This window comes from Herpailurus yagouaroundi, unplaced genomic scaffold, assembly GCF_014898765.1.
Source record: "Herpailurus yagouaroundi ecotype Mexico unplaced genomic scaffold, PumYag 188, whole genome shotgun sequence".
NCBI lineage: Eukaryota > Metazoa > Chordata > Mammalia > Carnivora > Felidae > Herpailurus > Herpailurus yagouaroundi.
This window is the reverse complement of record NW_024412419.1, coordinates 35,428,829-35,446,946: the sequence shown is the minus strand read 5'-3', so window position 1 is coordinate 35,446,946 and position 18,118 is coordinate 35,428,829. Positions and strand designations below refer to the sequence as shown.

General features: G+C 45.6%; 1 protein-coding gene across 1 annotated transcript in view; it reads right to left on the bottom strand.

The window, feature by feature from the left end:
* Window positions 1-17,093, bottom strand: part of MTA3 (metastasis associated 1 family member 3) — a 221,566-nt gene extending 204,473 nt beyond the window's left edge. Inside the window, exon 1 of the mRNA XM_040496630.1 lies at window positions 16,580-17,093. The gene's annotated coding sequence lies outside the window, so the exon portion shown is untranslated. The remainder of the gene's footprint in view (window positions 1-16,579) is intronic.
* Window positions 17,094-18,118: the final 1,025 nt, after the last annotated feature.

Sequence of the window (18,118 nt, the reverse complement as noted above, 5' to 3'; positions counted from 1 at the left end):
GCCTTAAGGGGCTCATAGCTGCATATGAGCATATTCTCAGGGCCACATCCAGCTGTTCTTCCAAACTGAACATTCAACATACTTTTTCAGTAAAAAAGAGAAGGTAGGGGGCGCCTGGGTGGGTGAGTCGGTTGAGCATCAGACACCTGATTTCGGTTCAGGTCATGATCTCAAGGTCATGGGATTGAGCCCCTCATTGGGCTCTGTCTGCACTGAGCATGGAGCCTGCTTGGGATTGTCTCTCTCCCTTTCTCTCTGCCCCTCCCCTGCTCACACCCACACTCTCTCTCTTTCTCTCTCAAAATAAAACATAAAAAAAAAAAAAAAAGAAAAGAAAGAAAGGAAGGAAGAAAGGGAGGGAGAGAGAGAGGGGAGGGAAGAAAGGGAGTGACTAACATGAGACAAAGCCATGCAGGCCTCCTTAGTATTCCTGCAACACACTCAGCATGTTGCTGCCTCAGGGCCTTTACACTCCTCTCTCTTTCCCTCTCCTCCAAAGCCTCACACCTAACCCCTTTCCTTCACTGAGGTTTCTGCTGAATGGAGAGGGTTTCCTTGACTACCTTATCTAAAAGCCTTAACCCTGCTTTTTCTTCATAGCATTAATCAGCACCTAACATATACTTACTTAAAAAAATATGTATCATTAAACTTTATTTCGCAGTTTTGAGGAGTATTGCTCAGGTACTTTATAGAATGTTTATATTTACTTTTTTTGTATCATCTCCATTTCTCCATTAGAACATAGGCTCCCAAACTACAGAGAGTTTTGTTCATTGTTGTATTCTCAGAAAATACAACAATGCCAGGCACATAGGGATTTCTCAATAAATGTTGAATGGAAGAATAAAAAAATAAATCATGGCCCAGACATAGGGGGAGGGGGGCTCAGAAACACAGGCCATCTTCTAGAGGGCCCAGAGATGAGGGTGAATGCAGCTGCCCTCGGGGTGCCTGTCATTTGTCTGGGTTCACATGGCAGAGCACAGCGAGTGTTGGCAGGGCCAATAGAAGTTCCAAGGAATGCATTAATCATCTTGGCAGGACCCTGGAGGCCTAGGGAAGTGTGGGACATAGGCCGAGCCATGAATCTTGGTCTCACCCATGATTTCTTTTTTTAAAGTAAGCTCTGTGCTCAATGTGGGGCTTGAACTCACAACCCCAAGATCAAGAGTCACATGCTTTACCAGCTGAGCCAGTCTGGTGCCCCAAGATTTTTTTTTTTTGTAATCCAAGCACCTGCAATCATTTATTTAATCAATGCAGTTTTAATGGGTCCCACAATTAGTATAACCAAGTGCCTGTTGGTTCACCTTCAACAAGACTTGACCACGGTCACCTTTGCTAGAGTTGGCATGCCCTGGCTGAAGAGGTACTTCAGGATGGCCACCTCTGGCCATACCACAGCGTCCCTGTTTCTGAAGAGGTGATTGTATTAGTCGTGGGGAGAGAGGGTCTCTAAGTTACTGCTCCAAAGAGAATCCCAAAATTCAGTGACTTTAAGAACAAAGAAGCTGATTTCTCTTTCGCATAACATCTGAGATGAGTGTCTAGGTCAGGAGGTAACTTTGCCTCTTGAGGTTATTTAGAGGCCAGGTTCCTTCCTATGGTTCCTCCATCTGCTATGGTCTCATCTCCCTGGTTGAGGCTGGTCCATTGCTTTGTCCAGATTCCAGCAGTGGGGAGGTAGGAGGAGACCCTGTGTCCACCCACATTTAGAACTTTGAGGCCAAGGTCAAGAAATGTAGATTGAACTGTAAGTCCTTTTAGGATAATGATTGATTAAAAATTCATCTTTATGGGGCGCCTGGCTGGCTCAGTCAGTTAAGCGTCTGACTTCAGCTCAGGTCATGATCTCTCAGTCCGTGAGTTCGAGCCCTGTGTCGGGCTCTGTGCTGTCAGTTCAGAGCCTGGAGCTTGCTTCAGATTCTGTTTCTCTTTCTCTCTCCACCCCTCCCCCACTCACGCTCTGTCTGTATCAAAAAATGGATAAACATTAAAAAAAAATTTTTTTTTTAATTCGTCTTTATGGGGCGCCTAGCTAGCTCAGTCGGTACAGCATGTGACTTGATCTCAGGGTTGTGAGTTTGAGCTCTATGTTGGGTATGGAGATTACATAAAAATAAAATCCTTAAAAAATTTCATCTTTGCATCTTAAATTCCCAGAATCTAGCACAGTAACTACACATAGATGTTGCTAATAAATATACGTTGAAGTTTGTGTTAGTTAAGTTTCTTTTAGTTGCAAGAAAATATTATTGAGAGGTGAGTGGAAAGCTTTTCTGGGTGACTCCTAGAATTGACAAAAAGGAGCTCAGTACAAAGTCTCAGAAAGAACGGGAAATGGCACAGCTACAGGGGCCTCGGCAGCTGGTTCATGGACATTTTCTGTAGGGCAATATTCTGGATTCAGCTCCCAACACTGAGGCTTGGTTGTTATTGATTCATTGAATGCTCCAGATCCACCAGCAACAGAATGTGGCTGTCCCAGGCTGGGCCAGCTGTCATTCCCTCTCAGTCAGCTCTAGCCAGGAGCTGGGAGGAAAAACACAGACAAGAACCCTGGTCACCAGCCTGAGAACATTTCCAGAGAAGGGAAAATTGTCCCATGAATTATTATCCAAATGCCTGACCACACCCTAGTTCAGGAAGCCTCACAAGCTTCAGTTTGTTAGGTGGGGATACAGCAGCTAAAGAATAGGACAAGCTATTCAAAGTAGCTGAGCCTTGGAGGTGGTTTTGAAAATGTGTAGAGCTTGGAACACATACTAGGCAGTGGTAATCTTGGCAGGGTCCCAGTTTGTTACTTTCATGCTTTGCAAATTTTCCAGGAGACTCTGGCAGGTACCTTGAGGGTCCGATGACCTCCCACCATAAGCGTGGGTCTACGTGTTTCAGAGGGACATGGATCTTCTGCCTTCTTCTGCCTGTGCTTGGACCTGAGGGATGAATGGAAGCTCAGTCTAATCTCTGTTCTACCATTAAGACTATACCTTGGCTTCTTGCTCTTCCCTGAGCCTTCTAGAAGCATGGGGCCTCCAGTTCTGCTAAGCAGTTGGCTTATGTGTCTTATTCCAGAGGGGCTGACCACTGGAATAACATTATTCCAGAGCAAGCCCCATACCAAGAGCCACAAGTCATCTGCCCCAACCTTCCTGGAGACGCCACTGTGCCCTGACTATACGCTTCCCACAAATTCGAGACACAGATATCTTATATTCTGCCGGGAGTAACCTCATGATCCTACAGCATGTCAAAGTTAGGAAGGGAGCATGTTGTTAACTATCTCTCAGTCTCCCCAGTCGGGTTTAAAATTAGGAAGACTGCTCAGTCAGCCTCTATCACACAGCTGGAAAGATTAGTAAATTATCTATTTGCATGAGGAACTTGGACAGCTTGGCTCAGCTGCCTTAGAAGGAATCAGATACAATTATCTGGCAACTAGCCAGCCTAGATTAGCCAGTCTGACAAAAGGCTTCCCAAACTGGCTTGAATTAATGAAAAGGAAAGTGTTCTGCCTACATTTTTAATTTAATTTTATATTTTAGTATTTATTTTTGAGAGAGAGACAGAGTGCATGTGTGTGCATGCGAGCAGGGGAGGGGCAGAGAGCGAGGTCTACAGATGATCTGAAGTGGGCACTGTGCTGACAGCAGAAAGCCTGATGGAGGGGCTCAAACTCACAAACAGCGATATCATGACCCGAGCTGAAGTTGGGCTTAACCAACTGAGTCACCCAAGCGCCCCTTATTTTAAGTAATCTCTATACCCATCATGGGGCTCAAACTCACAACCCCAAGATCAAGAGTTGCATGTTCTTCCGAATAAGCCATCCAGGCACCCCAGGTTCTGCCTACTCTTGGGTGCCACTCATTCCTTTTGAACTCTCATTCATGGCCCTGCATAATGATACCTGGTTTCTAAGTGTGACGTTGGGCTCACCCAGTCTGAGTTACCCATGAAGGTGGTACAAGGGTTTGAGAGGTATACTGGTTATCTATTGCTGTGTGACAAATTACCCCAAAACGTAGCAGTATTAAACAACATTTATTATCTCAGTTTCTGTTGTCAGGAATCTGGCCACAGCTTATCTGTCTCTGGTTCAGGATCTCTCACAAGGTTGCAGTCAGTTTGCTGGCTGAGGCAGCAGTCATCACAAGGCTCAACTAGGGTAGGATCGGCCTCCAAGTTCACTCCTGTGGCTGTTGGTAGGCCTTGGGTCCTCTCTATTTGTTGACCAGGCACATCGTCTCCTTGCCATATGGGCCTCTCTGTAGAGCAGCTCACAACATGGCAGCTGGCTTCCCTCCTCAGAGTGAGCAAATGAGAGAGAACAAGAGAGAACACCCAAGATGGAAGCTGCAGTCTTTTTGTAAACTAATCTTGAAAATATCATTGTATCACCTTTGCTGTGTTTTATTGATTAGAAGTGAGTTACTAGGTCCAGTCCATACTCTAGAGGAGGAGACTATCCAAGAAATCACTGGGGGTCATCTTACAGGCTGCCTATCACAGAAGTGTCAAAGACAGAACGCCAATAGAGGTTTGTCAGTTCTAGGAGATGTCAGGACAAAGGAGTGAGGTATTTATCAAAGTCAAGGACTTGAGGTTGGAGCTAGGAAGCTGGGACATTAGGGTAGAAAGGCCAAGCAGAAGAAGAGCCAGTTTGGGAAAGGTTTTGGGGAAGAAGACCAGAGATAATGTGTCATTCTCATCACCTCATTTCAAGGGGTACTTACTATTCACAAGGTATCATTGGTGATGTTGACCATTTTGTTCAAATTGTTCTAGCTTTCACCATTGGAAGTCCTTCTTGTTGACTTGTCTGTTGCTTTGACATACTGCCATCATTGCAGTGTTTTTGAGTTCCTTTTTTGGAGAGTAGCATTAGAAACCAAGATCTGGGGGTGCCTGGGTGGCTCAGTCAGTTAAGTGTCCGACTTCGGCTCAGGTCATGATCTCGCGGTCTGTGAGTTTGAGCCCCGCGTCGGGCTCTGTGCTGACAGCTCAGAGCCTGGAGCCTGTTTCAGATTCTGTGTCTCCCTCTCTCTCTGACCCTCCCCCGTTCATGCTCTGTCTCTCCCTGTCTCAAAAATAAATAAGCGTTAAAAAAAAAAAAAAATTAAAAAAAAAAAAAAAAAAAAAGAAACCAAGATCTGGGTGCTGAGTACGTTCAACTCAACTGTATTTTCAAACTTTATTTCCTCACCTAAGATAAAATGTGCTATACTTTTTCAAAGGCTTACTTTTGTTTCCATTATGGGTTCTTAATTTCTTTGTATAGTTTGTGGGCTTTTTTCCGGGGGTGGGGAGGAGCAGAAGGAGAATCTAAAGCAGGCTCCACGCCCATTGTGGAGCCCAATGTGGGGCTTGATCTTATGACTGAGAGATCATGACCTGAGCCAAAATCAAGAGTTGGATGCTTAACCAACTGAGCCACCCAGGCACCCCTCTTTGTACACTTTGATATGCATTCTCTCTTCTGCTTTCTCTCTACATTAAAAGGTGCTTAAATGGACTTTGGCTGCACTGATGTCCGTGGGTTGTCACCACTAGATTTCTCAGTCACATTTACTGTTTCATGTCTAGACTTAAGCTCCCATAGTCATTTCTCTCCTTCTGAATGTAAGGGTATTGATTGCCATTTTGCAAAATAAAACTATAACATTTGCTTTGAGTTTGTAAGCCTATAAAAATTGGAATTCTGGGGGCACCTGGGTGGCTCAGTCACTTGAGTGCCTGACTTCGGTTCAGGTCATGATCTCACGGTTTGTGAGTTTGAGCCCCGCGTCGGGCTCTGTGCTGACAGCTCAGAGCCTGGAGCCTGCTTTGGATTCTGTGTCTCCCTCTCTCTTTGCCCCTCCCTTGCTCATGCTCTGTCTCTCAAAAATGAATAAATGTTTAAAAAATAAGTAAAGTAAGATAATTAGAATTTTGTAAACCCATTGGTGGGGAAGGAGAAAGGCAGTCAGCTGGACACCCAGGGACCTGGTTGAGTTGGAATCCTAAACCAGGGTCCACTGAGTTTCATGAAGATGTGTCCTTTTTTTTTTTTTTTTTTTTTTTTTTTTTGCTTAATAAAAAGCCTGGATCAAAGGAAAAGGGAGCAATATTTATGGTGTTTTTAAAATTTATCTCTGTGGCTATTGCCCTGAAACCCAAATCCCTTTCCCTTCGGTTTAATAAACACAAACTGAACTTTTACAGAAAGAGCTTTTAAAATAAACACACACACACACACACGCACACAAATAAAAACATGAACGTATAGATTTTGTACAAACAGCATAAAAATGGTGAGCTAGCAGCACAGTTTTCTTGTCCTGAGATAACCATGATCTTCCCAACTTTCCTTATTACAGGCCTGGGATTCTTCGAGCCCTCATTTCTATCTCTCAACCTGAGGGGGAGGAGGAGGGCCAGTATTGCTGGTCTGATGGGAGTCTGAGATCTTTCCCTGGCCTTCCTGAGAATGAGCTTCCATTTGCCTCTCAGACCAGCCTGGGATGCCTGGTGACCTGTGTGCTTCTCTGGCCTTCTGAGTCTCCTTGATTCCCAGCTTATTGATTCCAGGTCTCATTGCCTGGACTTGAAATCAGCTGGGCCTAACTTTCCAAATGTCTTTCCAGCAGGTCTTGATAGGTCTCGTTATACTCTTCCATGGAGCTATGTCCCGTGATAGCTTTAAGTGTAGTGTTCCCATTGACAATGTGGTCTCTGGAGGCCACTTTCTTCGTAACTTAGAACCCATCCCTTTTCCTGGGTGTGGTCACTGGTCTTTTCTTTCTAGGCCTCCTCGTGGCCCTCAGGCAGGTTCTTCTTTTAGCTCCTGAAATGTTCAGTTCCAAGGATATGTGTGAAACTGAGAAGATTGACCCACTGACGCTCAATGATGGCAAGTATTCCAAGTTGTTCTCATTTTGTTCCTTAAAGTCCTTCTGACCCTAATTGGTTTTTGCAATATGAATCACTATAGTTCAACATCTAAAAAATACCCGAAACGTCCCACAAGGCACTTGCTAAGGCAGAGATAAAATGGGCTGCCCCCTGAAGGGGTAACCGGAGATGCCAGCCTCTCCTATGTGCCTAGTTGATTATTTAGCAGGTTAGAAGTGAGGACAAGAGTGAACATTCCTCTAGAGGATCCCATGGTGACGGACTCAAATGAAGTGGCAGGGTTACTTGTATACCTTGCATTTTCACAGTTTGGGAGAATGGATTGAGTGGCACCATTCAAACTGGCTTCCATAAGGGTCCTATAAGTGAGGGGATGTCTTAGCAATGTTTAATCTATACGGTATATAAATATCACTCTTGACTTGGTCACTAGGGGGAAATCACAGCGAACTATAAATGGAAAGTCCTGACTAATGCTGATTCAATGGGAGTTATATTCACAATTTCTCCCTTTCCGTGAAGTATCTGTTGCTACTGAGATAGCCCACTGGTATAGTCATTGAGCGTTTGCTGCTGATCCCTTGACACCATCTAAGTTAAATACAGACTACATCGAGAGAAGAGAATGCCTTGGCATCGGCAAAGGGAACTTGGTAAGCCTATTTTCTTCTTTCTTTGGAGATTTACACTGACATTTACTCTAATTGTTCTTGCAGTTTCATCCATCACAATAGAAGCTAGTGAAAGGGTATAAAAAGCTTCTCGGTGTTCCTTTGCTACAAAGATTTTTTATTTGTGATTACTTTCCTCTGGAAAGGAAAAAAAAATCCTCCTTGGAAGCCCGACGGTACTAACAAATGTTAAGCAGAGGGCAAGGTCCCTCTCAGGCATAGGAAGGTCCTAGCTGAAGATAGGATCTGATGCCACTTAGCCACGTGGCATTACAGCCAGCACTCAGTTGAGCATTTTTTGCTGAGCCATTGGCTCTGTTCTCCGACCCAGGCCTTAGCGAGGCTTATACCGACGTAATTGCATCTGCTCCAGACCTCCTTTAAAAACTGTAAATCTTCCAGATTGCTGCATTTCTCAGCTTTCCACTAAAAGCATACTTTTTGCTAACCCGTTGGACATGTATCTCAGGGAAAACAGAGGCTGGGGTTTTGCCGTAGAAGGGTATGGGATCACACAAACCGGAGCTGGATGATTTTACCTCCGGTTAAGAACTGGAGAAAAACAGTCTGTATTTTAAATCCTGTACCTTAGCGAAAAATGCAATCGCTGTTGAAGAGTGTATCAATTATTAAGTGTGGAGCCAATGCTATTTTGGTTGCATCTACGAGAAGATCATTTCCAGGAATACCATAAGCTTCGTTTCAGTCAACTCCAGCCCCAATCTTTCCTCTGAGGCAGAAATAATAGCAGTGGGCATTGGTGGGGGTGGGGAGGAGGGCTGGGATTGTGGGGCAGGGAAACAAGATTGTTACAGGGACAGAAGGGTAAGAACAGCAGGTGTTTTTCAAAGCAGACTCCTAAACTAGTTAATTTTGGTTCATTAATGTTGATAAAGGCAGCTCTCTTCTTTGCAGAATGGATAGAACGCAGCAGGGAACTTTCATTCATTTTGAAAATGTCTTTGATTTTTCTTGTGTGGAGAATCCTTTCTTGGGCTGTTTGAATATGCCCTGTGATGTGGTAAGGGGCAAAGTGGGGGAATCCCTCTCTCTCTGCTTGGCTCTCCCACTTCCTTCCTGTCTGGGCTCAAAGCCTGCTTTGCTGGAAAGCTTCTCCTGCTGATCTGGAACACCCAATCAGCCAGTAGGGTCTCTGAGATGTCAGTCTACCATCAGGGCAAGAGCCTTTTAGATTACTTTCCATATTTTCTATAGTTCCTGAGCCAAGATACACAGAACCTCCTGGATCCACATCCAACCCTTTCTGGACAGTTTTATTTATTTTTTTGGTAATAACTTTGAAGTGTTTAATTCAGTCATGGCCAGTTTTTTTCCCTTGAAGCCTCTAGTCTGCTTCCACAATATGTCCTTCCTCCAAGGACAGGTACAGGTGGATGACGGGACCCAGACACGAATAGAACTGATTCCAAGAATTTTTCTAATGAAAGCATTTGCTAGGTAAGGACTTCAGGGTTGGGGCCTGACCCAGGGTTGGGGCCTGCTAAATGAGTAGAGCTTCTGCAGTGCTTTTAATGCTAGGGAGCTGGCATACGCTGTAGGTCTGGGGGAAAACAGTGCCAAGATCTTCTCTGCCAGTATGCCAATCATTTAACGAAACTGAAGTGGCTTTTCAGAAAGAGCTTGTTTTTTTCAAGTTGGTCATTTCTAACTTCACTATTATGTATACACTGACACTGCCAGTTCAGCACGCAGAGAACATTATTATTATTACCATTATTTTAAAGTACCATTTTAAAGTAGCCTCCATGCCGATTATGGAGCCCAGGGTGGGGCTTGATCGAGACCTAAGCTGTGATCAAGAGTCAGGTGCTTAACTGACTGAGCTACCCAGGCGCCCACAGAGAACATTATTTTAAGCATTCCTGTTTTGATTTAGAACATTATTTTAATCAAAAACAATAGTCATTTATTCCCTCATTCAACATACAGTTATTGCGCTTCAGCAAGGAGCCCGGTGCTGTTCTAGGAGCTGCTCTAGGACGTTGCTGTGAACCAGTCCCCGTTCTCGAAGGGAGTGAGCAGAGTCTGATGGGGGAGACAGATGATAAACAAGTAACAGGTGGATGAACAAGATGATTCTTTTTAAAATCGTGATAAGGGGATTAAAAAAATAGGCTCATACACTAGCATGGGTGTTCGGGGAAGGCCTCTCCAAGGAAGTGACCTTTGAACTGAGACTTGAGAAACAAGGAGGCAGCCACATAATGCTCTGGGTCAGAGTGTTCCAGGCAGAGGGAGCAGTGGGTGCCTGGTCCCAGATGTAACTGAGCCGAGCAGGATACACCAAGAACTGGCCCAAGGGAAAAGAGAATTTGGTAGGAGGACATGTACTGAGAATTTTTCTTTTTTGAACTTTTTTTTTTTTTAAACTGAAAACATAATCTTTGAACTCAGTTAAAAGAAAAAAAACACACAGAAGGTTTACAACCAATAAAAGTAGGTCTCATATTTACTCTAACCTTCCCAGTCCCTCGACTAGGAAACAATTACCCGTAACTGTATTTTATGTATCCTTTCAGAAGCCTTATCATATATTCATATCCATGTATTTGTTTTTAAACGTTTATTTTTTTTTGAGACAGAGAGACAGACACAGCCTGGATGGGGGAGGGTCAGAGAGAGAGGGAGACACAGGATCCGAAACAGGCTCCAGACTCTGAGCTGTCAGCACAGAGCCTGACGCAGGGCTCGAACTCACGGACTGCAAGATCATGACCTGAGCTGAAGTCGGACGCTTAACTGACTGAGCCACCCAGGCACCCCTCCATGTATTTTTAAAAATTTATTTTTTATTTGAGAGAGAGAGAGAGCATGAGCAGAGCACGGGGGCAGAGGGAGAAAGAGAGAGAGAATCCCAAGCAAGCTCCATGCTCAGTGTGGAGGCTGATGTGGGTCTCAATTCCATGACCCCTGAGGTCATGACCTGAGCTGAAATCAAGAGTTGGATGCTCAACCAACTGAGACACCCAGGCACCCCAATATATCCATGTATCTTTAATATAAAGAAGGCATAATTTAACCCATAGCACAGGACTTAGCACAGTTCCCTAATTATGGACATTTAGTTTCTAGACTTTTGCTATTGAAAACAGTGCAATGATCCTTAAATGTACGTCTCTATGAAATATGTGAACTTATAGGATAAATTCCTAGTGTTAAAATTGCTGGACCATTAGGTGTGTGCATTTAAAATTTTAATAGGCATTGTCGAATGTGTGTTCAGCTTTTTTATACTCTAGAGAAATTAGAGGGACTCTTCATTATAGACATCATGAAGAGGTACATTCTGATCTGGTGTGAAGGAATAATTGTCAACATTCATAAATAAGCTTAAATGAAGCTCGGGGCGCCTGGGTGGCTCAGCTGGTCGAGCGTCCGACTTCAGCTTAGGTCATGATCTTGCAGTTCGTGAGTTCGAGCCCCGCGTCGGGCTCTGTGCTGACAGCTCAGAGCCTGGAGCCTGCTTCAGATTCTGTGTCTCCATCTCTCTCTGCCCCACCCCTGCTTGTGCTCTGTCTCTGTCTTTCAAGAATGAATGAACATAAAAAAAAAATTTTTTTTAAATGAAGCTCAAGGTTTAAAATTTTTATTTTTATTTTTGTATTATGGACAATTTGAAATAAATACAAATGGGGAGAGATTAATATCATGAACTCTATCACTCAGCTTCAACAATTATCAACTCATGGTTAATCTTGTTTCATCTATGTCCTCAATCCACTTGCTCTTGCTTATTTTCTTAAAAAATTTTTAATGTTTATTTATTTTTGAGAGACAGAGCACAAGCTGGGAAGGGGCAGAGAGAGGGGGAGACACGGAATCATAAGAAGGCTCCAGGCTGTGAGCCATCTGCACGGAGCCCGATGTGGGGCTTGAACTCATGAACCACAAGATCATGACTTGAGCTGGTCAGATGCTTAACCAACTGAGCCACCTAGGCGCCCCCCCCTTGATTATTTTGAAGCAAATATCAGACATTATATCCTCTCCTGCTTAAATATCTCAGGATCTGAAGGTGACTCTTTGAAGATTAGCTATCTTGTAGAATGACCCCCTTCAAGATTTGTCAGATTCTTGTCTCTGGATCAACCAAAATCGTTCCTCCCTCCCCAGGGGAATTTGATGCTTGGTAGAGAGGGGAGTCAGTGGTGAGATAACATGGTAGGCAGGAGACCCTGCGTGGCCTTTGGGTTTCCGTACTGGGGCTAGTGCTTCCTAGCAGCTGTGGGTCCTTAAGCAAGTCCAACCTCTTGAAGCCTCATTTCCTTATTTGGAAAGTGAGGGTTAGAGGAAGAGGTTTTTGTGGAAAGCTGAGCCTGTGGTGCCACACAGTAAGGGCTCTCGGTTACGGTAAGCAGCAAGGGGCAAGGAGTGGTAGTGGGGAGAAGGGGCCATTATACCACCATCCAACATAGCAGCATAGGAATGAGGGGTGGGTGAAGATAAAGGAGAAGGGCCATTCTGTAAAAGGCACCAACAATGTTTTTGCTGTTAATGCTGAAGGGTAGCAGAATATGCCACTCTAAAATATGCCACTTTGGCATAAGGATCACTTTGAGCTAAAAGCACTTACAAAAACATCAGGTACAAGAAGGGTGCTCTGATCTTCCCCCTTTTCTTTCTAAAAGCAGATGAAACCCCCATATGGAAGATGTCTTCCCTATACTAGGAGTTAAGTACCATTTTTATCATCAAGGATGAGAGAAGTTGAAGCGGAGAGAGTTCCGTACAAGCAGACTTTGTCAAAACAATTTGTCTTCCTTTAGCCTCCCCATATATTTTAGTTACTTTTCCGTAACTGCCTTTCTTTGTTCAACCGATATAAAAGCATTTAAGTGGGGCACCTGGGTGATTAAGTCAGTTAAGTATTTAACTCTTGATTTCTGCTCAGGTCATGATTTCGTGGTCATGAGATCGAGCCCTGCGTTGGGTTTCACGCATTGGCGTCTGCTTAAGATTCTCTTTCCCTCAAAAAAAAAAAAAAAACCATTTAGGTTCTGCTACTTTCTTGGGTCTTCATTTTCTTTTTTAAGTTTTCTTAAACATTTATTTATTTTTGAGAGACAGAGCAAGAGCAGGAGCAGGGAAGGGGCAGAGAGAGAGAGGGAGACACAGAATCTAAAGAAGGCTCCAGGCTCTGAGCTGTCAGCACAGAGCCCGATGCGGGGCTTGAACTCACAAACCATGGGATCATGACCTGAGCCGAAGTCGGACGCTTAACCAAGTGAGCCACCCAGGTGCCCCGGGTCTTTGTTTTCTTACGAGGGCTCCTAGGTCACATAAAACTTAAATTTGTATGCTTTTCTCTATTAATTTGTCCTATATCAGCTTAATTCTTAGGCCCAGTCAAAAACCCTAAAATGCTGGAGGTAAAATTATGCCTCCCCTTATAATGATTACACAGTGATCTTCTCAAAGCTGGAGATTTAAGGAAGATAGTGTTCCTTTATGCTTTAAGAGCATAAAATGTCCTGGAGCAGAGAATAAGGCAGGACACTGGTGAGGGTGAAAATCCCTCTGGTGGCTTCTCACCACAGGGTTTAAGAACAGGGTTAAGAACAGGGTTTGTGTCAGGGAGCCTGGGTGGCTCAGTCAGCTGAGTGTCCAGCTTCGGTTCAGGTTGTGATTTCATGATTCATGGGTTCAAGCCTGCATTGGGCTCTGTGCTGATGGCTCACAGCCTGGAGCCTGCTTCGGAGTCTATGTCTCCCTCTCTCTCTCCCCTTCCCCTACTCATGCTCTGTCTCTCTCAAAAATAAATAAACATTAAAAAAAAAAAAAAAAAAAGAACGGGGTTCAGGTGGTGAGACGGTTTTGAGGGCAACTTATTAAAAATTGCAGTTTTATCTTCTACTTGGGTAACTGTGCATAGTAGGTGAAGTCATTAGAGTCTTTCTTTTATATAAAATTAAAGACATTGGAAGGCTATGTTTCCGTTCAAAAAACTGACCTTTTTTTTTTTTTAATTTTTTTTTACATTTATTTATTTTTGAGAGACAGAGAGACAGAGCACAAGTGGGGAGGGGCAGAGAGAAAAGGAGACAGAATCTGAAGCAGGCTCCAGGCTCTGAGCTGTCAGCACAGAGCCCAACCCCACGCGGGGCTCAAACTCACAAACCATAAGATCATGACCTGAGCCGAAGTTGGACGCTCAACCAACTGAGCCACCCAGGTGCCCGAAAAAAACTGACCTTTTAAAGCATCCACTGATTCTGCAGATGCTGAGAAATAAGCTGGTGTAACCATAAACACTTGGAAATAAGAAATAACAGCAGGGTGAGAGCTTTTCAAAGCAATCAATAAGTAAGCAGCAAAGACCGATAGTGCCCACAGGGTATTTCAAGTTATAAAGCTTTGGGGCAGGGTGTTCAGAGTCCCGGAGCACAACTAGTTGTGCAATGCTAAGTGATAGAGGAATGTGTGTTCCACTCAGACTCAGCAGTATGAGGGGCAGCACGTTTCACTGAATTTTTGATGTTTTAGGTTACTATTGTGATTGGTCACATTTTTTTTAAATAAAATTTTTTACATGTTTATTTATTATTGAGAGACAGAGAGACACAGAATGTGAGCAGGGGAGGGGTTAGAAGAGAGAGGGAGACACAGAATCTGAAGCAGGCTCCAGGCTCTGAGCCGTCAGCACAGAGCCCAACGCGGGGCTCAAACTCATAAACCGCGAGATCGTGACCTGAGCTGAAGTCGGACGCTTATCCGACTGAGCCACCCAGGCGCCCCTGCTTGGTCACATTTTTAGATGAATCCATTTGTTTTTATTTAGAACACCGGAATAAGAGTGAGCATGGCTTGACTGGGCTAGTGGAAGCATACACAAAGTGAATTTTCTAGTATCATGCCCTGAGCTGTAGGACACCCTCATATGATCTCTTAATCCTCACGTCACCCTATGATAAAGCTACCATTCTCTCCATTCTATGGATGACAAAACCGAGGCTCAAAGAATTTGTTCCAGATCACTTAGCAAATAAATTGTGCAGCCAGAATTTCAATCTAGGGAGGGCCTTAATAACCAGTTCAGACTCGTTATTAGACAACTTGTAATTCCACAGATCTATAGTCCTTTAAGGTTCTGAACTGGGGAATGGCTTGATCAAAATGAACAGAAAGAGCTGTCTGGTGGCATAATACAGGATTCACAGAGGAAGGAAAGAACTGGAGCATGGAGAGATCAGACGGAAGGTTGTGGCAGGAAGACAGGCCCTGGAGATCGAGTGACCAGAGTTTGGAGCTAGAAAACTCGGTTCCAGCCTGGGCTCTACCATTATGCTGCTATGGGGAACCTTAGGCAAGTTACAGCCACATCTCTGACATCTTGTTACTCCTCCCTAAATAATGGGCTGATAAATTTTGACGAGACAATCTCTTGGTTCTTTCAAACTCTAAAATTCTGCCTGGTGCCTTTAAATTTTAATGCATTCTAAAGATTTATATTATGAAAGCCCTAAATATCATCCAGAATCCCGAAAAGAATTTAGATGAAATGATTCTCAAAGTAGTCTTTTGAAAATACAAAGGAATAGAATTTTTAGTAATTCTAAGAACATAGTTTTTAAGAATATTTTCTAAACTGGATTATATTGAGACAAGCCCATCATTTCTGCATCTTATCGTTTTGTTTAAGAATGTGATTTGAGGGGGGAGAAAAAGAACATGATTTGGGTATTGCTGCGGCAGCACTGGTTGATGATATTAAAATCAAATAAACATATTACTCTTGAAACAAATGAAATTATTTAAACCTACCTCTCTAAGAAATTTTATGAAAATATACCTAGGAGGCACAAATTATATTATCATCAAATTAATTTGTTTTCTAAGCTCAAATTTAATTTAAAATGTGATATTTCTCCAACTGGTTCAGTCAACAGACTTTAAAGGGATTTTAGATAGAGAACACAGGAAATAGATATAGTAACGTTGGAGAAAATAATCAACAAAATAGTTGTTCTGTTGCTGTGATGCTTCTAGAAGGTATTTTCAACAACTCCCCGAGGAATTGGCTTTTGCTGGAATGAAGCCAGTTTCTTCTCTCTGCTCACATCCGCAAACTTTTCTCCATTCTCATATCCTATAACAAACCATTTCCAAGCCTTGCTGAGTCCTTGGTCTCAGTGTTTTTCAGAACTGACACTGCCTCAAAAAAGAAAAAAAAAAAAAAAAAAAGGGAAAAGAAAAGAAAGAACTGGCTTTTCCTCATCTACAAAGATTTGGGTTGGGGTTCCCATTCCTGGGTGGCAGAAATGGTCTTCTCCTTAGAATAAATTGAAGGGCAAAAGAACCTTCCTGAATGAAGCTTTCATCAAGCCATTTTTGTTATTAAAACATTCAGGCATCCCATTACTTCGAGTTTGAAATCTAAATTCTGCAGTTGAGATCCCCTTCCTTTGAGCCAAGCAAATGCATTAGCTTCCTTTACAGACTTTAATCCTTTACATCTGAGATTCTATTTGGAATGCTTTTCTGTTCTTTTCTCTCTGCCAGCACAGGACCACCACCTCTTGAAACCATCTATCTTGAAACTCATTTCCTTCAGGATGTTTTCCTGGTTTAGTAGCTACTTTGCAAACAAACAACTCTTGTTTTTGAGCCTTTAATCACATTAAGTGCTTTTAAGATAAATTATCCAAGTCAAGGGATAAACAACATATAGAGATTTCCATTCTTTAAGAAACCACCCAGAGGGATTTTACTTTGTGAGAAGGGATATAGGCACTTGAATTTGTAGGTGTCTTGCTTTTTAGCTGAATCCACACTAGAATCAGGGCAAAATGACTCTTTATGGTGACCTCTAGTGGGCACGGGACAATCCTACAAAATTATGAAAAGTGAAGGGCAAAGTAAAACCCTTCCCAGTAACCAGCTGGGTTACTCGGCGGTCAGAAGACCGCATCCCACCCCACCCCACCCCTACCCCACCCTTATTTTCAATTCCAGTATTTGTTTTGCATTGAACAGTTTGCCTTACAACTCACCTGTTTCGCCTGTGGCGGGCACCGCGCGGGCTGGGCTACCGGTGTCGGATGTCGCGTGAATTGCAGGTAGCAGTTTAAAATAATCCCTGCCAAGTGGAATCCACTCCCTGCGCTTCGACCAGAAGGCAGGGCAGTTCGCTCTGAGGAGCCTTAAAGGGCACTTCAAGCTCCAAGAGCCAGTGCTGCAGCCGGCTCGGGGGTGCACAGGGGAAATCAAGACATTATGAAAAGGAGGGCGCAGATGAAGGCTACAGGAAAATTGTGTTCTTGCCAGTGGCAGAGCGATTCTCCTGACTTTCACCCCACTCTACAGAAAGCGTCCTGGCGGGGGGGGGGGGGGGGGAGGGTGTCCAGGAGAGGTACACGTAGGCGCCCTTTTAGGACCCGCGCCCTACAACGCTGGGGGTGGGGCCCCTCCCTTCCGCGGGAGGACAGGCGGGAGGGCGACAACGAGCCTGGGTGCTGGGGTGTGTGGTCGCCTTTAGAGCGGTATGTGGGTCTCCGTGCCGCCAGAGGAAAAGCAAGTCGTCAAGAAAAGCAATTGCTGGGGTGCCTTCTTTGAGAAATCCCTTGGGGCGCTCTCAGAAACTGCGCTGGGTTCCGGATAGTTTCTGGAAAAAGCTCTCCAAACGCCGTCTGCCCCCGCTCCTCAAATCCTGCACCCCAGTCCTCACCCCTCCTTACCCTCCTGCCGCCTCCATTTGGCGGGGGGGGGGAGCGGTTAAAAGGGGGCCGCCCAAGTCATCCTGATGGCCCCGGGTGGCACGCGGGAGCAGGCACCCCGGCCGCGGGGCTTGGCCGCCCCCACCCCCGGGGCTCCCCGTTGCTCCCTTCCCCGCCCCGCGGACCACTCCTGGCCGCAGCGGGCGGGAGCGGAGGGGGAGGACGGCGTCACGAGGCGGGGAGCCCGAGGTCCAGGGCGGGGCGCCGGGGAATCCCAGCCGAGCGGGCCCGGGAGGTGCGGGCGCGGGTGGGCAGAGGAGGGCGGCGCGTGGAGGGAGGTGAGCCGAGCTGAGCCGGGAGGCGAGGAGGGGGAACCGCGAGGAGGCCCCGCCCCCGCCTCGCGGAGCCGGCTCTCCGCCGCCTCCGAACCCGCTCACTTTGCCTCTCGCCTCTGGACGGCGGCGGGGCGGTTGCCGGAACCGCGGCCAGAGGGAGCGCCAGGGACCGTGAGCCATCCCGCACCGGTGCCTCCGCCCGCCGCCCGCGCCCCTCACGGGGGGCACAGCGCCGCCGCTTTGAAAGGACACCCCGGCCTCGCAGGGGGGCACCCCCCCCAGGCGCTGACAGTCTCATTCCCAGCCAACGGGGCGCAGCGCTGACGCCTGAGGGGACTCCCCGGCCACCTGCAGGTACCGCCGCGCCGAGGGAGCGTCGCTAGCAGCAACGCCTGACCGCGGAGGAGGCTAGAGCCGAGGGGTCTCCGGGTCGGCGAAGGGCAGGAGCGGAGCCCGCAGCGAGAGCCGGCCGGCCAGCCCGCGGGCCCCGACGGCGCGCTCCCCCGTCGGCCAACGGCAGGCAGGCCCCGCGCGGCGACCG